Source organism: Triticum urartu, chromosome 6A (genome assembly GCF_056163025.1).
Source record: "Triticum urartu cultivar PI428250 chromosome 6A, HENAU_Tu73, whole genome shotgun sequence".
NCBI lineage: Eukaryota > Viridiplantae > Streptophyta > Magnoliopsida > Poales > Poaceae > Triticum > Triticum urartu.
The window spans coordinates 140,055,050-140,077,385 of NC_141878.1; positions in this window are offsets into that span (position 1 = coordinate 140,055,050).

The following is a 22,336-nucleotide window of genomic DNA, read 5'->3' on the forward strand; positions in this document are numbered from 1 at the left end:
TCAGCGTGACTCTCGAGTTGATGTTCTTCGCAATCTCTTCAACCGCTTCAAAAGACTCGACAATGAAAATGTTCAACAAAGCTTTGATCGCATCACTGACATCTCAAATGAGCTTCAAGCGCTTGGTGCCACTGACATCACCGACCATGAGGTGGTGAAGAAATTGCTGAGATCGCTTGATTCCTCATTTGACACTCTGGCATTGATGATACAAGAACATGCTGATTACAAGTCACTTGATCCCGCTGATATTCTCGAAAGGCTAAATACTCATGAGTTCCAACTTGCTGAAAAGAGAGATCTCTATGGTTCAAGCTATGGCAGAACACGTGCACTGAAGGCCAAGGCTGTATCTGAGTCCGAAGATGAAGACTCTGGTAGCTGCCTTGGTGATCCTGAAGAACTAAGCCATGATCTGGCTCTGCTTGTGAAGAAGTTCCAAAAGTTCTCAAGATGTGGTCGCTTTGGGAGACCCTCAAGGAGCAGTGATTCCTCATCCAGTGACTACAAGAGGAGGCTCTGCCACAAGTGCAAGAAGCCTGGACATTACATTCAAGATTGTCCTCAATGGGAAAAGGAATCAAAGAAAAAGAAATACAAGGATTACAGTTCTGATGATGTGAAGAAAAAGAAGAAATCCACAAAATCCTCATCATCAAAATCCTCAAGGCCTTCATATCACAATAAGAGCAGCTCGAAGAAGGCCAGGGCATTCATTGGCATGGAAATGGACTCTGAGGCTGAATCTGAAGAAAATGAGGAAGAGGAGTCATCTGAGGAGTCTGAATCCGAAGTGGCGAGCCTAGCTCTCGCTACTGCATTAGTCAACGAGTCTATCTTCAACACTAAAGAAAATAACCTCACAAACAAAGCTGATGAAGGGGATGATGACTACGCTCCCACCTATTGCTTCATGGAAAAGGGTGCCAAGGTACTCAAATATACCTCATCTGAATCAAGTGAGAATGAATCTGATGAAAATCTTAAGCCCAGCTATTCTAAACTTTCTAAGATTGCTGTAAAACAACAAAGGGCTTTAGAAAAGGTTCAAAACATGCTAGACAAAAGTGATGATATGTTGGGTGAAGAAATGGATCGCACTAAAGCCTTGACTGAAAATCTTCAGAGATTTCAGACTAGGTTTGACAATCTTCAAAGTCATCATAACACTCTCTTATCCGATCATGAGAAGCTTTCTTATGAATTTCTTTAAAGAAAGCAAGACCTTAAGAAGCTAAGAGTGAGTTATGAAGATCTTCAGAAGGAGCGCGATTCATTACTTGCTCAACAAATCAGCGCATCTCAGGAAGAATTTGTTTCTCCATGCTTGAAGTGCATTGAACGTGAATCTACTAATTCTTCACCTGAATGTTCAAATGTTGCTAATGTTTCAAATTCTTCACATGCCTCTGCTATCTCTAATTCCTCATCTGAGGACATTGCTAGTATCACTGATGATGCAGGGCTGAAGGAATTGTACACGACAGGCATGTACAAAAGCCTCAAAGGGCATCAGGCTCTTTGTGATGTGCTTAAAAAGCAGATCCTCAACAGGAACCCTAGGAAAGAGGGTATTGCCTTTGAGAGGAAACTCAATGCTGATGGTACATATTGGAAGCCTGAGCAGTACCCCAAAACTACATGGGTTGCTGCAAAGGGACCTCCAGTTGATCCATCTAACTTATCTGGATTTGCATGTGAATCTCCTCATTCTGATGATGAGTCAATTGACTCCAACTATAAACTATTCAAAAATCAGAATGGTGAAGTATTTGCTAGATATGTTGGCACAAACTGCAGGAACGGCTGCCCTATGAAGAAAATCTGGGTTCCCAAAAGATGCCTTGAAAATCTTCAGGTGAATGTCATCATGACGCCACCTGTGAAGAATAGGAATCCCAGATCAAACTCTTCATATGGACCAAATTCTTCATATGGATTCAAGTCCTCATACGGACCAAACTCCTCACATGGATCAAAGGCCTCATATGAACATCATCGTGCTAACCCGTCTGTTTCGCAGGGAAGATCTGTGGATTATGGATATGTGCATTATTCTTCAAATCATTATGTCCATAAGTCCTCGAAGAATTTCTTTGCATACTCTTATGCTTACTCTAACCCCTCTTATGTGAAACGAAATGGACTGGTTTCTATGCCATCCTTCTCGTATGGAGCTCGCAGAGTGATGAACTCTTTGCCACCCCTTCAGATGTGGGTGGTGAAGAAAAAGAACTAATCTCTTCTGCAGGGTCAGCTCTCCAGACGTACGTAATCGTATGAAGAATTTGCTGGAGACCTGAGTATGCCTGATAGGACGCAGGCTAATCATGAAGAAATAAACTTTCATTTCTCACATCCTCATATTGCTTTATCAGTTCTTTTACTTGATGAAATTGCTCTGATGAATTGATGTCATATTCTTCACTGATGAAGTATATGAGTTTGTAAGCTGCACTAATTCATCTGCAGGATGATCAACCCAAAGCCACTGAGTGGGTCCTCGATAGTGGATGTACAAACCACATGACTGGTGACAAAAATCTATTGATGAATGCTCCATTATCTCCGTCGCATCTGAAGCATATCATCTTTGCCGACAAAGGCAAAAGTCAGGTATTGGGTCTAGGTAACGTTGCGATCACAAAGGATCGACACATGGACAAAGTCATGCTTGTTGAGTCCTTAGGATACAACCTTATGTCTGTCTCAATGCTTTATGATCTTGATATGGTTGTTGTATTTGGCAAGTACCATTGTGTTGTGGTTATGGAAGCTGACAATTTCAAAGTCTTCGAAGGCTTTAGGAGAGGAGACCTGTATATTGTTGATTTCTCTACAGGACCACAACCAGCCGTGTGCTTACTTGCAAAAGCTTCAGAAGGCTGGCTCTGGCATCGACGACTTGGTCATGCAGGCATGAGGAATTTGCACACGCTTGCGAAGAAGAAGCATGTCATTGGCATTGAGAATGTCAAATTCCTTAAGGATCACTTATGCGGAGCCTGTGAAGCTGGGAAGATGACGAAGGCCAAGCATCCAGCGAAGACTATCATGACCACCACTCGCCCATTTGAATTGCTTCACATGGATCTCTTTGGTCCTAATCATTATTCTGCTATTTTAAATGAAGCATCTCAATATGGGGTTGTTATTGTTGATGATTATTCTCGCTACACATGGGTACACCTTGTTACTTACAAACATGAAGTGCAGGAAGTCTTCAAACGATTTTCCTCGAGGGCTTCAACCAACTTTGGTGTGAAGATCAAGCACATCAGAAGTGACAATGGCACTGAGTTCAAGAATTCTGGTCTCGATGACTATCTTGATGAACTTGGTATTACTCGTGAGTTATCTGCTCCTTATACTCCTCAGCAGAACGGTGTCGTGGAGCATAAGAACAGGACTCTTGCTGAGATGGCTCGCACTATGCTTGATGAATACAAAACGCCTCATCGGTTCTGGACTGAGGCAATTGATACTGCGTGCCACATCATCAACAGAGTATATCTTCACAAATTCTTCAAGAAAACTGCCTATGAACTCCTCACTGATAAGAAACCCAATGTAAGTTATTTCAAAGTCTTCGGTGCTAAATGTTGGATTAGAGATCCTCATCACAACTCAAAATTTGCACCGAAAGCACATGAATGTTTTATGCTTGGTTACGGAAAGGAATCGCACACCTACAGAGTCTTCAGCAACGTTCTTCATAAGGTTGTTGAAACTGTAGATGTGCGGTTCGACGAAACTAATGGCTCGCAAAGAGAGCACCTACCTACTGTGATAGATGAACCAGCACCTGAGGAAACTATAAATTTCAAGGCTACTGAGGATGTCATTCCCACTGAAGAATCTGCTGAAGAATTCATTCCAAAACATGAAGAACGTCGAGCTAATGCACCTGAAGAAAATGCTGAAGAAAATGGTGCTGAAGAAAACGCTGATCAAATTCTTCAACGGCAACCAGCTCATCCTCGCATTGCAAAAGAAGTGCAAGTTGAAAAGATCATCAATGACATCAAAGCGCCAGGTCCTCTCACACGCTCAAAAGCCTCACATTTGTCTAACTTTTGTGGGCACTATGCTTTTGTCTCTATTACAAAGCCCACTAAGGTAGATGAAGCATTTCTGGAGCCTGAGTGGATTCAGTCCCTGCAAGAAGAATTACATCAGTTCGAGCTCAACAATGTCTGGGAACTGGTCAAACGACCAGATCCTCGCAAGCATAATATCATCGGCACAAAGTGGATCTACCGCAACAAGCAAGATGAAAATGGCCTTGTGGTGAGGAATAAGGCACGGCTTGTAGCTCAAGGCTACACACAGGTTGAAGGAATTGATTTCGATGAAACTTTTGCACCTGTTGCTAGACTTGAGGCTATTCGCATATTACTTGCTTATGCTAACCATCATGATATCACTTTATATCAAATGGATGTGAAAAGTGCATTCCTCAATGGTAAGCTTGAGGAAGAAGTATATGTTGCTCAACCCCCAGGTTTTGAAGATCCAAAGAATCCTGACAAAGTCTTCAGACTCAACAAGGCCCTCTATGGCCTCAAGTAGGCCCCACGGGCTTGGTATGATACTTTGAAGGAATTCCTCATGACGAAAGGATTCAAACCCGGTTCACTCGACCCTACTCTTTTCACTAAATATTATGATGGTGAATTTTTTGTGTGCCAAATATATGTTGATGATATTATCTTTGGCTGTACTGACCAACGTTATAGTGATGAATTTGCCTGTATGATGAGTGAAGAATATCAAATGTCTATGATGGGAGAGTTGAAATTCTTCTTAGGTCTTCAAATTCGTCAACAACGCAATGGCATATTCATATCTCAGGAGAAATACCTCAAGGGTGTACTGAGGAAATTTGGCATGCAAGATTGCAAAGGCGTCAAAATTCCTATGCCCACAAATGGCCATCTGTGCACTGATGAAAATGGTATTGACTTTGATCATAAGGTATACCGCTCCATGATAGGTTCTTTATTGTACTTTTGTGCATCTAGGCCAGATATAATGCTTAGTGTTTGCATGTGTGCCCGATTTCAAGCTACACCAAAGGAATCACACCATAAGGCTATGAAGCATATTCTTCGATATCTAGCTCACACATCAACACTTGGATTATGGTATCCCAAGGGCTCGGCTTTTGATCTCATTGGATATTTTGACTCTGACTATGCTGGTGATCGTGTGGACCGCAAGTCAACATCTGGTACATGTCATTTCCTCGGACGATCTTTGGTCTGTTGGTCCTCGAAGAAACAGAACTGCGTATCACTATCTACTGCTGAAGCTGAGTACATTGCCGCTGGTTCCTCCTGTGCCCAATTGCTATGGATGAAGCAAACTCTCAAGGACTACGGCGTCAACATGAAGAATGTGCCTCTCTTCTGTGACAATGAGAGTGCCATCAAGATTTCTCACAACCCAGTTCAGCACTCGAAGACAAAGCACATTCAGATTCGTCATCATTTTCTTCATGATCATGTGTTGAAGGGCGACATTTCTATTGAGCATGTGAAGACTGAAGAACAACTAGCCGATATCTTCACAAAGCCCTTGGATGAGAAGAGATTTAGCAAGTTGCGGTGTGAGCTAAATATCCTACAATCGTCGAATGTTCTTTGAAAAGGACACTCATCCTAACACTTATGCAAAATTGATGACTTAGATGTGCAACACATGAAGAAACGTTTTTCTTCAATCAATGAAGAATAACACTCCTAGTGTGAAGAAATTAATGAAGAATTTGATTCTCACAACCCTACAATAATTGTACGCGGTGTCTGAAATCATCATTCTTATACGGTGGGTCACGCCACCACCAAAAGTTGAAATTCCTCAAAATTGTTCATATTCTTCAACTTTGCATAGTCTTCACTATTTCCGTTGTTTCTCTTCATTGGCTATATATATATATATATGAGTTTATGTCCTCTACAGCATTCACTTATTGCTATATCTTCAAGTTGGTTTTCTGCTAAGTGAAAGTGATCAGACCCTTCCCCTCTATGCTATACTCAACCCAATCTGTTCACAAATTCTTCATGTGCGTTCTATTTGAAACTCATTCAAAATCTTCACTGTGTCCTTGTCAGCTGAAGAAATTGCGAATGGAACTTTAAAACCTATCTTATCTATATTTTCGGCTTTGCCACTCAAACCGTCCCGCATCCCACGTTATATTTATCCACTCACCCACGATCGCACACGATCTCCACCTCTCACTACGTGGGTGACACATGTCATGCGAATGAGAAGGGTCAGGGGCACGTTCGTCCAATTTCTTCGGGCAAGAAGTTTTTCACCGTGGCTATAAATACCCCTCCTTCCCTTCCTCACTTCTTTTACTCCGCTCGATCTCTCTCCAGCTCGAGCTTCTCAAACCCTAGCGCCTCTGCTACTTCATCGCCGCCGGTGAGGAAGAGCTTCACTGCCTCGACCTCGTCGCCGACGTACTCATGCCGACCGCGGAAATCTTCACTCCGCCGCCGCCGTAGCCGTCTTCCTCCACCAAGTTAGGGCGTGGAAGATCTGCACAGACGAACTTCACATCTCCTCACTCCAGTTCGTCGTGTTCTTCGTCCAGGCTAATTAAAAGTTAATTTTACTACCCTCATTGATTCGAATGATTATCTTCAAAATCTTCAAAGGTGTTTTTCTTCATAGTTTCACACACTAAACACCTCACAAATCATCTGTTCTTGATTCGTTTTTCTAAGCATCATTTTTCTTCAAGATTCCTCAATTGTGTGGTTCTTCGATCTATATAGCTTTGGAACCTAAGACAAAGAACGCTTAGTGAAATTCTTCAAGACTCATCTGGTCAAATTCCTCAAACTTGTTCTTTTGAAAAACCCTCTGAGAATGCATATGACCTCTCCAAATTCCTCGCAACTATACTCTATTCATAGGTACACATGTCAGCTGCTGAATCACTAGGTTCTCATCAACTTAACTCATTTGCAGCGTTCCTCGAAGAAAAGTTGCATACTTCTTCACAGAATTCAATTGTTCAAATTCCTCAACTGAAGAAAATGGCTGACGGTAAGAAGCCATAGAAGGGAGGAAAGAGGCCTGAGGTAAATACAATGTTTGAGATCCCTGATGAAATATATGCTGGGTACTGCACACCTATTGAGGAAACCAAGAATGAGCGCAAAGTGCACATTCAGAAGATAGAGAGGAGATGGGCAAGAGAATGGAGGGAGTACAGATATGTCACTCCTAAGTATATGAAGAAATTCGCACTCAATCATCCATGCCCAAGAACTCCATTGGCACCTAGCCAAATCGCTGATCCCACTAGCCTCAAGCGCGGTGAGGACTATCCTAATGAATGGGCCAAGCGCCAAGGCAAGTTGGCTAAGCAAGCCAAAGAAGGAGTAAGGAAATTCAATGAAGACTCTGCTGCTGCTGCTGCCTCTGCTGATGCCTTTACTGTCAAGCCAAAGAAGGCTATGTCAAAGAAGCCTGCGTGCAAGCCAAGTGCTTCACCAACAATGCCCTCAAGGCCAAGTTCCTCAGCAATGCCCTCACGGCCAGAATCCTCAAAGCCCTCACGACAAATTCCTCATGCTGCTTCTGTTCCTCCAAAGTCCTCATCTCCTCCGCCTAAGCCCTCAGTTGTTCTGACTAAATCCTCAGCACCTGTGCATCTCGCCTTGTGCCAAAGGACTGCAGGCATCTCCATTGCCTCAGGTGTCTCAGCTAGTTCCTCAGTTGCACCAAGTTCCTCAGGTGGCCCCTCACTGCTGAAGAGAAAGGCCACTGCTAGACGAGGTCCTCGCCCAAGTCCTCAAAAGAAACAAGTCGCTTTGCAAGTACCGTCTGAAGAAGACGAAGCTGATGATGGTGAACTTGCAGAAATCATCAAAGACAGGCAAGTCAGGGCCGCTAGAGCCAAAGGATCAGAGGTGCCACTGCTTTTGGATCCCAAGTTGATCCTCGACTACATTGACGTCTGGCACAAGGACCCCAACACTCCCTTGCCTGACTTCAAGCTGACTCCTGGCCAAAGTCACATGCTGACCCACTTCATTCAAGAAGAAAAGTGGAAATTTGAGAAGGCCAGGCAGATCAAGAAAGCGCAGTACAAGAAAGAGCGCTATCTGAAGAAAAACGTTGTCTCTATGAAAACTGAAGAACTTGTCACTATTCAGACTGAGATCAAGAAACTCAGTGATGACTTTGACGCATATCGCGCTGATTGGCTTGGAGCCAAGGTTCGTTTTGTGAAACTTGCGGATAACTTCACTTCCAATGTTGCAGCCCCAACGCAACAGGAAATTCCTCAGGCTGAAGCATCTGCTCAGCCTACTGAAGAAAATGCCAGCACCGCTGATGACAATCAAGCTGCTGAAGAAAAATGTGAGTTCCAGGGCTGAGGACTGCATCCCAGCCACTGAAGAAATTGCCAGGGCACCCACTAGTGGTGCGCCTGAAGAAACTGAAGAACTCAGGGCAACTGCATCAGTTGTGCCTGAAGAAAATCAACCGGATTCCTCAGCTGCTCCTGCACCAACTTCAACTCCAATCCTTCCATCTGCATCAGATGTGAAGAAGACCAAGGCTGTAGAGCGTGCTGCAGTGAAGAAAAGGAAAGCATCAGCTGCTTCAGATTCTTCAGCTTCGAAGAAAATGAAGCCTATGACAAGTTCATTTGCAAATCCAATTGATGTTGTTCCCATCTCAACCAGGCCATCAAAGGACCTTGTTCCTTTTGATGAAGAATATGTGATCCCCAGCGGATCTGATGAAGAAACTCCTTCTGCTGCTTCGTATGAACCGTTGGATGAAGAAATTGAAGTGGATGCGATCCCTTCAACACCTATCATCTCCTCGCCTATGCCTCAGTTCACAGCTGAAGAGGCTGGCGTTGAAGAAATGGAAGATGAAGATGTGGACGTTGGCTGCTGCACACCCGTAATCAGTGATGAATTCTGGGAAAGTCAGCATCCAAACTCTCCAATGTTCACCCCTCTACAGCAAATTCCTCAGTCCCCCACCCAAACTGTACCAATGGGCTCTGAAGAAACTCATCCCACTGCATCTGTCCATGAGGAAATTCCAACCACTAGCGCTGAAGAAACTGTTGATGCTGAACAACCAATGACGCAGACTGCCACTAAGGAGGAACTAGAAATTCCTCAGCCTGAAGAACCTGCGATTGAGATTCCTGAGGTCGTGATGCAACTCACTGACACTCCTCTGCTGAAGCCAAAGGACCCATTCTCACACAAGCAAAAGTTCAAGGCTGATGATTTCTTCGGCGAGCACGTATTCTTCGAAGATTACAACCCATAAAACTCTGCTCGCATTAGGAAGAGGCATTTCTGGACTGCTAGACAAGCCAATTTTTATTCCTCAGTGCTATTCAACAAGGAGAAGATCTTCTACCATGAGCATATTCCTCACGTGGATATGGAATCTCTGCCGTGCTTCGCACCAGTCCCCAGTGTTCTTCATGACACTGGACTGCTAAACTTTTGCTCTGACATCTGCGATTGGAATGAAGAACTGATTCTTCAATTCTATGCAACGCTGCACATCACTGGAGATGCTGAAGATGTGAATTCTTGGGTGTTGGACTGGATGTCTGAAAACACTCACTACACTGCACCAGCCTCTGAATTGCTTCGTGCTCTACCACTCAGTCCTCCCCTTGAAGAAGCTCGCTGCATCTACAGTGAACCTGACCTCACACATCATTACATGCAGGTGCTGATGAAACCTTTGAAGCCAGGTCAAGCACCAAGAACCAAATTCCTCGTGAAGGAATTGTTGTATGTGCCCAGAACTGTCTATCGTATTCTTACGAGGACAATCAGTCCGATCAAAGGCCACGACTCATCTGATGAGGAAATTGTTGGCATCATGAAGAATCTGGTATTCAACATCGTTCATGGCATTCCTGTCAATTATCACGATTTCTTCATGAGGACTATGGCAAATGTTGCACTGTCTATGTTTGAGCTGAAGCCTTATGCACCTTGGATTATGAGATTCCTCAGGACAAGGTCTTCACTCAACTACAAAGCTGATTTCCAGAATCACCTCAGCTACTTGCCCCCAATTGAAGTCCTCAAGCAGACATATTCCTCAGTTGATGGAAAGGGCAAGGCACCAACTGTAATAGATGAAGGCATTCGTCCATTGGATTGTCAGTTTCGCAAAGCTGCATCTTATTCCACCAATGATGACTCTGCCACACATGACTCTGCCAATGCACCCAAGTCCACTCCTCAAGCCACTCCTCCGCGCGTGATGACTGACCGTGAACTTCTCCTTAGTCTTCACTAGAAGGTGGATCGAAATCACAAATGGGTTAAGCATCAGTTTGGTTCACTTCTTCACAACATGACTGCCACACACAATGCAGTGAAGAAAAACCACTACTACCTCCATCAAGTCTTCGGTCGCACCTGGGCAATCCTGTCACATCTGTATGGTGAAGAAGATCTGAAGAACATGGGTCTCAAAGAAGATTTTGACTGGTCTGCACCTCCACCGAAGAAATTCAAGAAGGTCAAGGTTCCTTCTCTGGTGGCCAGCTCATATTCTTCATCGCGCGACATTGATGAAAATGAAGACTTGCACGACACTGCGGCAGGCCCTACTATGACAAACGACCCCAACAACCCTGGCGCTCCTTCATCAACTTGATATTCTTCAGGGCATTAGTCCTCATATTCGATCCTTTTGGTCATTTGATGACAAAGGGGGAGAATTTTGAGTTAATCTTCAAGCGGGTCTTACTATATGGGCATTTTTGTTAAGTTACAACTCTCGTTCTTCTACGACTTTATTGGATCGAGTTGTAAACTTAATCCTGATGGTGCTCTGATACTCTTGATACGTTTTTCCGCATACTTATTCCTCGTTAATGTTATTGCACGCATGTTGAATTACATCAGTCACCATATTTCATCATGCATTTCAAATTCTTCACTGTTATATGTCAAATGCGTGTATGAATTACAAGATATAGGGGGAGATCTCCATGATTCAACTCTTCAAGTGTGCATTGCTTCAAAAGCAAATTCCTCACTATGCACATCTTCAGGGGGAGTTCTTCTATATCTTGCAATCAAATTCCTCAATATTAGTAGTTACACTTCATATGTTTATCCCCGTTGAAAACTTAACCTATATTGTCATCAATCACCAAAAGGGGGGAGATTGTAAGTGCATCTAGTGCCCCTTAGTGATTTTGGTGTATTGAAGACTTATAGGTTAAGGGACTAATGTGTTTATGAGTGTACACAGGTCTATAAGTCTATGAGGAGCTTGATATTTACAGAGAAATTCGACCCCTAAAAATGAAGTTCTTCGACTGAAGACTTTGAATTTCTGAAGACTTTCTGAAGACTTTGAAAGTGAAGAAATTGGTGTGACCTTGAAGACTTGGTATTCATTCGAGGAACATGAAGCGTGAAGACTTTTGTTTTCGAAGTTTCATTTTCTCTTTCTTGAGTCATAGGAAACACCGTACTGTTAAAGGGGGTCGAGGAAATACTAAAGAAAAATTTCCATGTGATGCTCAACTCAAAATCCTACACCTACCAAGTGAAGCCATTGGAAATCTCATACAGTTCAGTCAATTTCTTTAGTGACAGAGACGAAGTTATTCTGGTCTCTGAGGAATCTGTTCTGACTGAGGAGTTAGGAATTCGCTAGTGCGGATTTCCTACACAGTGAGGAACATGATATCCCTGAGGAATTTGATACTCAAATTTCCGACCGTTGCTGTGCAATGCGCCAGCTGTCCCAAAATATCTACTCACCTAACGGTCATATCATTGAAGGGCATTTATGTCTTATCATGTCGGGCTGCTCCCTAGGCTATAAATAGCCGCCCCCTACAACCACTAGCTGGTTGGCTGCTCCGAGAGAAACTGACACTTGTCATTTGAGAGCAACCCATCCTCTGAAGACTTTGAGCGAAAATCATCAAGTGAGGAAAAACCAAAAACCCAAAACCCAAACACCTACAAACCCCAAGTGATTGAGCATCACTGAAGAGATTGATCCTGCGTGGATTCGACTCTTGTTACCTTTGAAGACTATGCTTCTTCCAGATGGTTAGGCGTCATGGTCTAGAGCATCCAAGAGGAATTGTGGATCGCCGAGTGACTGAGTTTGTGAAGGTTTGGAAGTCGCCTGAAGACTTACCACGAGTGATTGGACGAGGTCTGTGTGACCTTAGTTCAAGGAGAATATAGTGAGGACTGGGTGTCTTGAGCTGCGTGTTCAGTACTGGGTGTCCGGGACTGTGTGTCCTCGAGTTTAAATACTCAGCCGCTCCAACCAGACGTACAACTGAGACAGCAGTTGGAACTGGTCTACCAAATCATTGTCTTCACCAAGCTTACTGGTTCTATTTCCTCAACTCTTTCATTTCCTCATAACCGTGTTGTGTGCTTGTTCATATCTGTGTTTGAAGACTTTGACTGAAGACTTCCTCAATTTCCTCAGTTCAATTCTTCAGTCTGTTTGTCTTCATCCTGTGTTATCCTGTGCTTACGCTTCCTGTACTTTGTGCCTGTCTTCATTTCATCATGATGACTATACTTGTATTCTGTTATGTTTACTTTTGAGTACTCATTCCGCTGCTAGTAGTTCTTCGCTAAGGAATTTCCTCACCGGCAAATTCCTCAGTGAAGAATTTCATAAAAATCGCCTATTCACCCCCCCTCTAGTCGATATAATGCACTTTCACAATTGCAATTTATCATAACATTGGAAAGAGTCAATTCAAGTGCTTTTCAGCAAGTCCACATACTCAACTATCATATAATCTTTCACAATTGCTAACACTCATGCGATACTTAGGGGTACAAAGTTTCAATCGGACACAGAGAAAGATAGGGCCTTATAGGTTCACCTCCCAACTATTTACCTCAAGGGTAATGTCAAGAATAATACTTTATGATAACCTACATCCGAGTGGATATATATATCCGGATCTCTCCAACACATAGTGCTTGCCAAAGGAAAAAGTGTAAAAAGGAAAGGTGATGATCACCATGACTCGTGTATAAGGGTAGGAGATAAAAGTAAAAGATATGCCATTCGCAGAGGGAAGCAGAGGTTGTCATGGGCTTTTATGGTTGGATGCACAAAATATTAATGCAAAAGAATGTCAGTTTATATTGCCGCTTGTGATAAAGACCTTTATTATCCAGTCCGTCGCTTTTATTTCTTCTATATCATAAGTTCGTATAAAGCTTATTTTCTTCACACTAATAGATCATGCATATTTAAAGAGCAATTTTTATTGCTTGCACTGATGACAACTTACTTGATGGATCTTACTCAATCCATAGGTAGGTATGGTGGACTCTCATGGCAAAACTGGGTTAAGGGATGTTTGGAAGCACAAGTAGTATCTCTACTTGGTGCAAAGAATTTGGCTAGCATGATAGGGAAAGGCAAGATCAACATGTTGGATGATCCATGACAATATAACTTCTATTCAGATATAAGCAAACATAACTCATTATGTTGTCTTCCTTGTCCAACGTCAACTTTTTAGCATGTCATATTTTAATGAGTGCTCACAATTACAAAAGATGTCCAAGAAAGTATATTTATATGTGAATCCTCTCTTTTTTATTACTTCCTATTAATTGCAACAATTGCCAAAACTAAGTTTACCAACTCTCAACAACTTTTATTCATCATACTCATTATATGTGAAGTCATTACTCTCCATAAGATCAATATATAATCTTTTATTTCTTTCTTTTTATTTAATTCCCTCAAGATCATAGCAAGAAAGCAAAGCCCTCTACTCAAAACTACTCTTTATTATACAATCATGGACTCGATTACATAGAAGGGACATAAAGCAAAACTCAAAGCTAGATCATGCTAAAACTTTATTCTACTAGATAAAGATATAACCAAAAGGATTGAACTAAGAAAATTGATAAAGATAAATATGTGATGGTGATACGATACCGAGGCACTCCCCCAAGCTTGGCAGTTGCCAAGGGGAGTGCCCATACCCATGTACTTAGATCTATTTCTTCAGAGGTGGTGATGAAGGAGTTGTTGCTGAAGTAGGCTTGTCATCCATCTTCCAAGGCATAGGCACACCATCATAGAAAGATGAACTAGTCTCTGGGATCCTCAAATCCGCAGCCAAACTCATCCTCTTAAATCTGTATTCATGCTCACAATTTTGGTTTCGCAGGTCATAGATATGGGCTTGGAGGTGCTCGATTTTCTCGTGAAGCTTGAAGATGGTCTCCCCAATGTTCTTGGCATCCAGCTTGTGATTGTTGGTGAACTCTGTGATCATCATGTGATTGGCGTTAAGTCCATGCTCCACCATCCCTTGACACTTGAAAACTTGCTGCTCCATTGCTTCGAGTCTTGTCTCCAGGCTTCTGGTCTTCTTCAGCCCCTCAACATCGCGGATGTGCAGCACCCCCTCACGGATCTCAATGGCTTTAGGGTGTCGTAGCACCTCCGCAAGGTATGGGTTGATGACCTTCTCAAAAAAATTATCCTTGGGGGCGCTTGGAGACGTCATGGCAATCTAGATCTGTCAGGAAAAGCAGCTCAAAACAAAAACAGGAGATATTTGCATGGTACAGTGGTCAAAACCTTCAGGAAATTATATAATGAATTTTTACTGACCATAAGAAGTATTCTGCAAGAAAATGGAGTCCGAAGGGCACACGAGGTGGCCACAAGGTCGGGGGGCGCCCAGGGGGGTAGGGCACGCCCTCCACCCTTGTGGTGGCCTCGTGTCTCTTTCAGACTACTTTTAATTTTCCTAATTTTTTAAATATTCCAAAATGGAGAAAATTTATCATTGGAAACCTTTTTGGAGACTGAAGCATTCCGGAAAGTGTCCCTTATGTACTCCTTCGGGGTTACGATATCAATTATATTGGTCCCGTCATTTATGAGAGTACCTGAGATATAATGATTGAGTCTTTGACCATTTACCACCCTTGGATTTTTGCCTTCGGCATTGTTAATTTTTATGGCGAACGGTAGACCTCCTAGATAATGTAAGGGCTTCCCATTTAGAGAGAAGCTTTCCTGCAAAAAATCGTAAACGAGAGTTGTATAGCAAAACATGACCACCTACATTAAACTCATGCTTTTGTATCCTCCTGTCATGCCATCTTTTAATGTTTTCTTTAAACAACTTGTCATTCTCATAGATTACGTGCAAATCAGGATGTAATGTTCCATCTCCTGCATAAGGATTAGCTAGCAGTTTCTCTATCATACCCGAAGGAATTTCATAATAAATGTTTTCATTAGGTGCAGTAGGTTGAGGGGTAGCTAATTGTGGTTCCGGTCGAGGTGAAGATACCTTGAACAAACCCCTCAAAGGATTATTTTCATTAGTAACAAGTGACAGTAAATTTCAGCACACTATATAAATGTTTCCTTACCAATTTCCACTTACCAAGGCGCTTCACTCCCCGGTAACGGCGCTAGAAAAGAGTCTTGATGACACACAAGTATAGGGGATCTATCATAGTCCTTTCGATAAATAAGAGTGTCGAACCCAACGAGGAGCAGAAGGAAATGACAATTGGTTTTCAGCAAGGTATTCTCTGCAAGCACTGAAATTATCGGTAACAGATAGTTTTGTGAGAAGATAAATCATAATGGGTAACAAGTAATAGAAGTAAACAAGGTGCAGAAAGGTGGCCCAATCCTTTTTGTAGCAAAGGACAAGCCTGGACGAACTCTTATATAAAGCAAAGCGCTCCCTAGGACACATGGGAATTGTTGTCAAGTCAGTTTACATCATGCTCATATGATTCACGTTCGTTACTTTGATAATTTGTTAAGCAGGTCGACCGGTGCTTAGGTGCTGCCCTTCCTTGGAAAAGCCTCCCACTTATGATTAGCCCCTCTTGCAAGCATTCACAACTACAAAAGATGTATTAAGTTAAACCTAACCATAGCATGAAACATATGGATCCAAATCAGCCCCTTACGAAGCAACGCATAAACTAGGGTTTAAGCTTCTGTCACTCTAGCAACCCATCATCTACTCATTACTTCCCAATGCTTTCCCCTAGGCCCAAATAATGGTGAAGTGTCATGTAGTCGATGTTCACATAACACCACTAGAGGAGAGACAACATACATCTCATCAAAATATCGAACGAATACCAAATTCACATGATTACTTATAAAAAAACTTCTCCCATGTCCTCAGGAACAAACATAATTACTCACAAAGCATATTCATAATCATAATCATAATCAGAGGAGTATTAATTATCATTAAGGATCTGAACATATGATCTTCCACCGAATAAACCAACTAGCATGAACTACAAGGAGTAATCAACACTACTAGCAACCCACAGGTACCAATATGAGGTTTTCAGACAAAGATCGGATACAAGAGATGAACTAGGGTTTGGGAGGAGATGGTGCTGGTGAAGATGTTGATGGAGATTGACCCCCTCTCGATGAGAGGATCGATGGTGATGATGATGGCGATGATTTCCCCCTCCCGGAGGGATGTTTCCCTGGCAGAACAGCTCCGTCGGAGCCCTACATTGGTTCTGCCCAGGTTCCGCCTCGAGACGGCGGTGATTTTTCCCGAAAGCTTCTCTCTGATTTTTTCAGGGTAAAAGACACCATATAGCAGAAGATGGGCACCGGAGGCCTGCCAGGGGGCTCACAAGGTCCGGGGTGCGCCCTATACCCTTGTGGCTGGCTGGTGGCCCCCTCTGGTTCTTTCTTCGCCCAATATTTTTTTATATCCCAAAAATAAGCTCCATGAAATTTCAGGACTTTTGGAGTTGTGCAGAATAGGTCTATAATATTTGCTCCTTTTCCAGTCCAGAATTCCAGCTGCCGGCATTCTCCCTCACTACAAAAAAAAATACACTTCCGTGATGATACGTGTTTGTCACAGTAGGTCACGTTTTCTGTCATGCATGTACATCCATGACGTTTTTATGACAGAATTAGGATAGTCATACCTGTGCTGTCGTAGAAGTGTTCCATGACATACCAAAATTATCATCATGGAAGTGTCCTCTTCCATGACGAAAAATCGCGCGTCATAGAAGTGCTTTCGTCAAGGGTGACCGACACGTGGCATCCACCATAACGGGTCGCCGTTAAGCTATTGGGTCCGGTTTTGGATCCGATAACCCGTTAATAAGCCCGGACCAATGAGGATTTTTCACGTGTAAAATTGTCATTGGCCGGAAGAAACACGTGTTGGCTCACCGTTGGGACAGATATCATCCATTCATTGGACACGAGGCGCCTATGATAGGTTGACATGTGGCACGGCCTAATAGAGGCCCATTCCGGTGAAAAGGCCGGCACGTTTGACTTGGTCAAAAGGTAATGGGCTGGCCCACGGAAAGCCTGTTAACGACCTATTCATATATAGCCCATTTACGACCCGCTAACTTCTGGCCCATTGCAGCCTATCGAAGTTAAGCCCAGTAGCTTCATCTGGGCCGTCCAATCTGATTCCATCCCATTGTAACTTTCGGCCCATGTATGGCCCATGATGTCTTTTAGCCCATATGAGGCCCTATGTAACTGGGCCTATTAAAGGCCCGAGATGAAACTCGCCCATAATGAACAGTGTATCGCTTTATACCCATTAACGAACCATTATTCCGTCGGCCGTTTCCAGCCCGTGTTAACTTTTGGCATTTTAAGGGCCCATTTATTCTTGGGCTCATTTCTAGAATTCGGTTAGTTACGGTTGAGGGAGTCCTGGACTAAGGGGTCCTCGGGCGTCCGGCCTGTTAGCCATGGGCCGGACTGATGGGCTGTGAAGATACGAAGACCGAAGACTCTACCCGTGTCCGGATGGGACTCTTCTTGGCATGGAAGGCAAGCTTGGCGATCACACATGTAGATTCCTTTCTCTATAACCGACCTCTTGTAACCCTAGATCCTCCCCGGTGTCTATATAAACTAGAGGACTTAGTCCAGAGGGGAGAGACTCATTACCCTAGTCATACAGGCTAGACTTCTAGGGTTTAGCCATTACGGTCTCGTGGTAGATCAACTCTTGTAATACTCATATTCATCAAGATCAATCAAGCAGGAAGTAGGGTATTACCTCCATAGAGAGGGCCCGAACCTGGGTAAACATTGTGTCCCCTGTCTCCTGTTACCATCTACCTTAGACGCGTAGTTCGGGACCCCTACCCGAGATCCGCCGGTTTTGACACTGACATTGGTGCTTTCATTGAGACTTCAACTGTGATGTCGACGACAGGGTCAATGGCTTGCCTTGTTCTCAAACACAACATCACCTCCGGAGGAGCACTGGCCCCAGGCCAAACCCTCCGGCTGGGCGGCTTTACCATGACCGCCCATTCGGCTGTTAAGCCGACGATGACCTCTCAGGTCATCAAAAATCCCATCCGTGCCGAATCCGAACGCGCCAAGCAAATGGATCCAGCAGATCTTTCGTCTTTGAACGAGCTCCTTGATCGCATCGCCACCCTGGGGATCGCCACAGATTACGATCGGATTGGGCTTAAACCCGATCAGAGAGAAATCAAATCTCCACCGATCACCCACCAGATTGCGGTAGTCGTGGAGCAAGATGACTCCTCCTCCTCTATACCGAGGACGGACTATGTTCGGATCTTTGATCCCGACGAGCAGGACACTCACCTGCAAAAAGATACGGCTTACCTTTCGAACATAGAATCGAACAGCGGGCCCAAGAAATCAGTGGATACTCCGAAGCCCAGACTGTTAAGTCCAGAAGATCTTCAGACTCCAGATCGTCAATTGGGTCAAGGTTCGGATTTAAAGCCACCCACCCAGATATAAGAGCTCTCATGAGCATACAACAGCAGTCTCAGGAAATGGTCCACCACTTCTGGGCCAGATTCCTCCTTGTCAAGGACAAGGTTAAGGATTGCCGTGACGAGGATGCGATATCAGCGTTGTGTAATAATTGCATGGACGAAGGAATCCTCAACACCATCAATGGCCGCCACATACTACACTTTGCTGACTTGGCAACTATTGTACAGAAGTACAGCGCAATGGAAAGCGCATGGAAAGCACAGTCAGCTCGTTGGGAGCCGTCGGCCCCAGCTCATTCTCTCATTCAAGCGAAAAGGGCGCACCCTCGTGGCACGCCCAGTCCAATGGCCAAGAAATATAATCCCAATACGCAGCATGGAACCGTTCTGGAGGGATGGCTCGATGGCCCATGCAAGATACACACAACACCGGATACCATATCAACCCACAGCCTTAGAGCACGTTGGATACTCCGGCAGGTAGCCAAGAGCGGCGAGGATATCCTCACCAAAAAAGCCCCAGAGCAACACCGCCTAGAAAATTACGACCTCAGAGTATTGACGGTCTTCGAGACATTCGCTTCAAACAATAAGAGCAAAAGGGCACTCCGTGACCTCGCCGAAGTCTGCCAAATCGCTGCAATAAACCCTTGGAACGACATGGCTATAACCTTTAATGCCAGAGACGTCCGAGCGCCAGCCGCCTTAGTCCTCAGTCCAATTGTGGACGGCTTTCGGCTCACCAAGGTCCTCATGGACGGAGGCAGTGGACTAAACCTCATCTATGAGGATACACTCCACAAAATGGAAATAGACTGGAGCCGCATCGAGCAAAGCAGCACGACCTTCCGAGGAATCATTCCCAGTCGGGAGGCACAGTGTGCGGGAAAAATCACACTTGACGTGGTATTCGGCACGCCAGAGAATTATCGGTCCGAAGAGATAACCTTCCAAGTGGCCACTTTCAACAGTGGATATCATGCCCTGTTGGGGCGAGACACTTTTACGCGTTTCCAAGCTATACCTCACTATGGGTACATGAAGCTCAAGATGCCCGGCCCAACGGCATAATCACTCTTGTCAGTGATTCAGACGTAGCACTCCGCAACGAAAACAAAACTGCATCCATGGCCCTTGAGGCATTATCTGAAGCCCTCGCGGCCGAAGAATTAACCGCATTGCACTACATGGTGGATAGGGACGATGTGATCCTAGACAAGCGACCCAAATCCACCTCCTTCAAACCGGCAGAAGAAATACTCAAATTCCTGGTCCATCCAATGTACCCCAAGAAGACAACATCTATTGGAGCACAACTAGACCCAATGGTCGACGCCGCGCTACGGGAATTCCTGCACGAAAACTGGGATATATTCGCCTAGAACCCCTCCGATATGCCAGGAATCCCATGCAAATTGGCCGAACACAGCCTCAATATATTAAAGGGATACAAACCGGTCAAGCAAACACTGCGGCGCTTTTCCAAACCCAAACGCCAAGCTATGGGGGAGGAGCTAGCCAAGCTAATTGAGGCCGGATTCATCAGAGAAATAAAACACCCGGACTGGCTGGCAAACCTGGTGATGGTGCCAAAGAAGGACAAATCCCGGCGCCTGTTCGTCGATTTCAAAGACCTCAATAAGGCTTGCCCTAAGGATCCCTCCCCCTCCCCCGCATTGACCAGATCATTGATGCCACTGCAGGACATGACTCACTATGCTTCCTCGACGCATATTCTGGATACCATAAAATTAAAGTGAAGGAGTCCGATCAAGCCACAACAACATTTATTACCCCATACGAGCCATTTTGCTTCAACAGCATGCCCTTCGGGCTCAAAAATGTCGGCGCCACCTACCAACGCATGATTCAAACATGCATGGGGAAACAGATCGGCAAGACAGTTGAAGCATACGTGGACGACATTGTCAACAAAACTAGACACGTCGAAACACTCATAGACGATTTACGTCTCACATTTGACAACCTCCATGCATACGACATTAAAGCTCAATCCGAAAAAGTGTGTTTTCGGCGTCCCCGCTGGAAAACTGCTGGGCTTCATTGTTTCCAATAGAGGAATTGAAGAAATCCAGCCAAAATCTGACCTTTGTCACAATTGGCTACGCCAATGGACCTTAAACAACTCCAAAAACTCGTCGGTTGCGTGGCAGCTTTAAGCCACTTTATCTCTAGATTGGGAGAAAAGGCATTGCCACTCTATCGCCTTCTACAGCGCATCAATAACTTCAAGTGGACGGATGCGGCAACAGCCGGACTGGAAGAAATAAAAACCCTTCTAGCAAGCAACCCAATCCTGGCCGCGCCGAACGTCGGCGAACCCATGTTATTATACATATCGGCAACAAACCAGGTGGTGAGCGCGTGCTCGTCATGGAACAAGAACAGGACGGACACAAATTCCCGCTTCAGAAGCCAGTATACTACGTATCCACTATCCTCACACTAAGCAAATCCCTGTACCCTCATTATCAAAAGATAGCGCACACGGTCTTCATGGCATCCCGAAAGCTACAACACTACTTCCAGGAGTGTTCGATCATGGTGGCTTCGGAAATACCACTCAATGACATAATAAACAACCGCGATGCTACCGGCCGGATTGCCAAATGGGCCATTTAGCTCCTTCCATTTGACATAGCATATAAACCGCGTCGAGCCATTAAATCCCAAGTAGTAGCTGACTTCGTCGCCGAATGGACAGAGGCCGAACTCCCTAAAGAGTACGGCACATACTCCAACTGGATTATGTATTTTGATGGCTCCAAAATGTTGGCAGGGCTAGGAGCGGGCGTCGTTTTAACGTCCCCCACCGGAGACGTCTTCCAGTACGTACTCCAAATATTATACACAGACTCCAATAACACAGCCGAATATGATGCCTTATTGCATGGGCTTCGAATGGCTGTCTCCATGGGCATACACCACCTGGGAGTGCACGGGGACCAAACGTCGCAATATCTCAAATAAATGGAGACTTTGATGCCAAAGATCCGAAGATGGCGGCTTATCGTAATGTCGTCTTAAAAATGTCGGCTCGTTTCGAGGGGCTCAAGTTGCATCACGTGGCCCGAGAAAGTAATCAAGCGGCGTACGTCCTTGCCCGCATCAGCGCCAAATGCGACCCCCTCCCACCTAACATCTTTCTGGAAAGGATTTTAAGCCATCTGTGGTGTGGCAAGAGGAGAGAGATAGCACCAGTCCGGATCCAAACCCAATCTCAGATCCCGAACACTCCGATATCACCGGGGGCTCAGCCACCGAAATAACACCGCCGACACATATCATTATGGAAGTCATTGCCCCATGGACCGAACCCTTCTTGGCCTACCTCAATAGAAAGGAACTCCCTGAGGATCAGAACGAGGCCTGCCGCATTGTCCGGCGTTCGAAGGCCTACAAGGTTCACGACGGTGAACTCTACTAGAAAAGCGCTACTGGAGTCCTTCAAAGATGTATCTCCGAGGAATAGGAGCGGTAGCTCCTGGCTGAAATCCATGCCG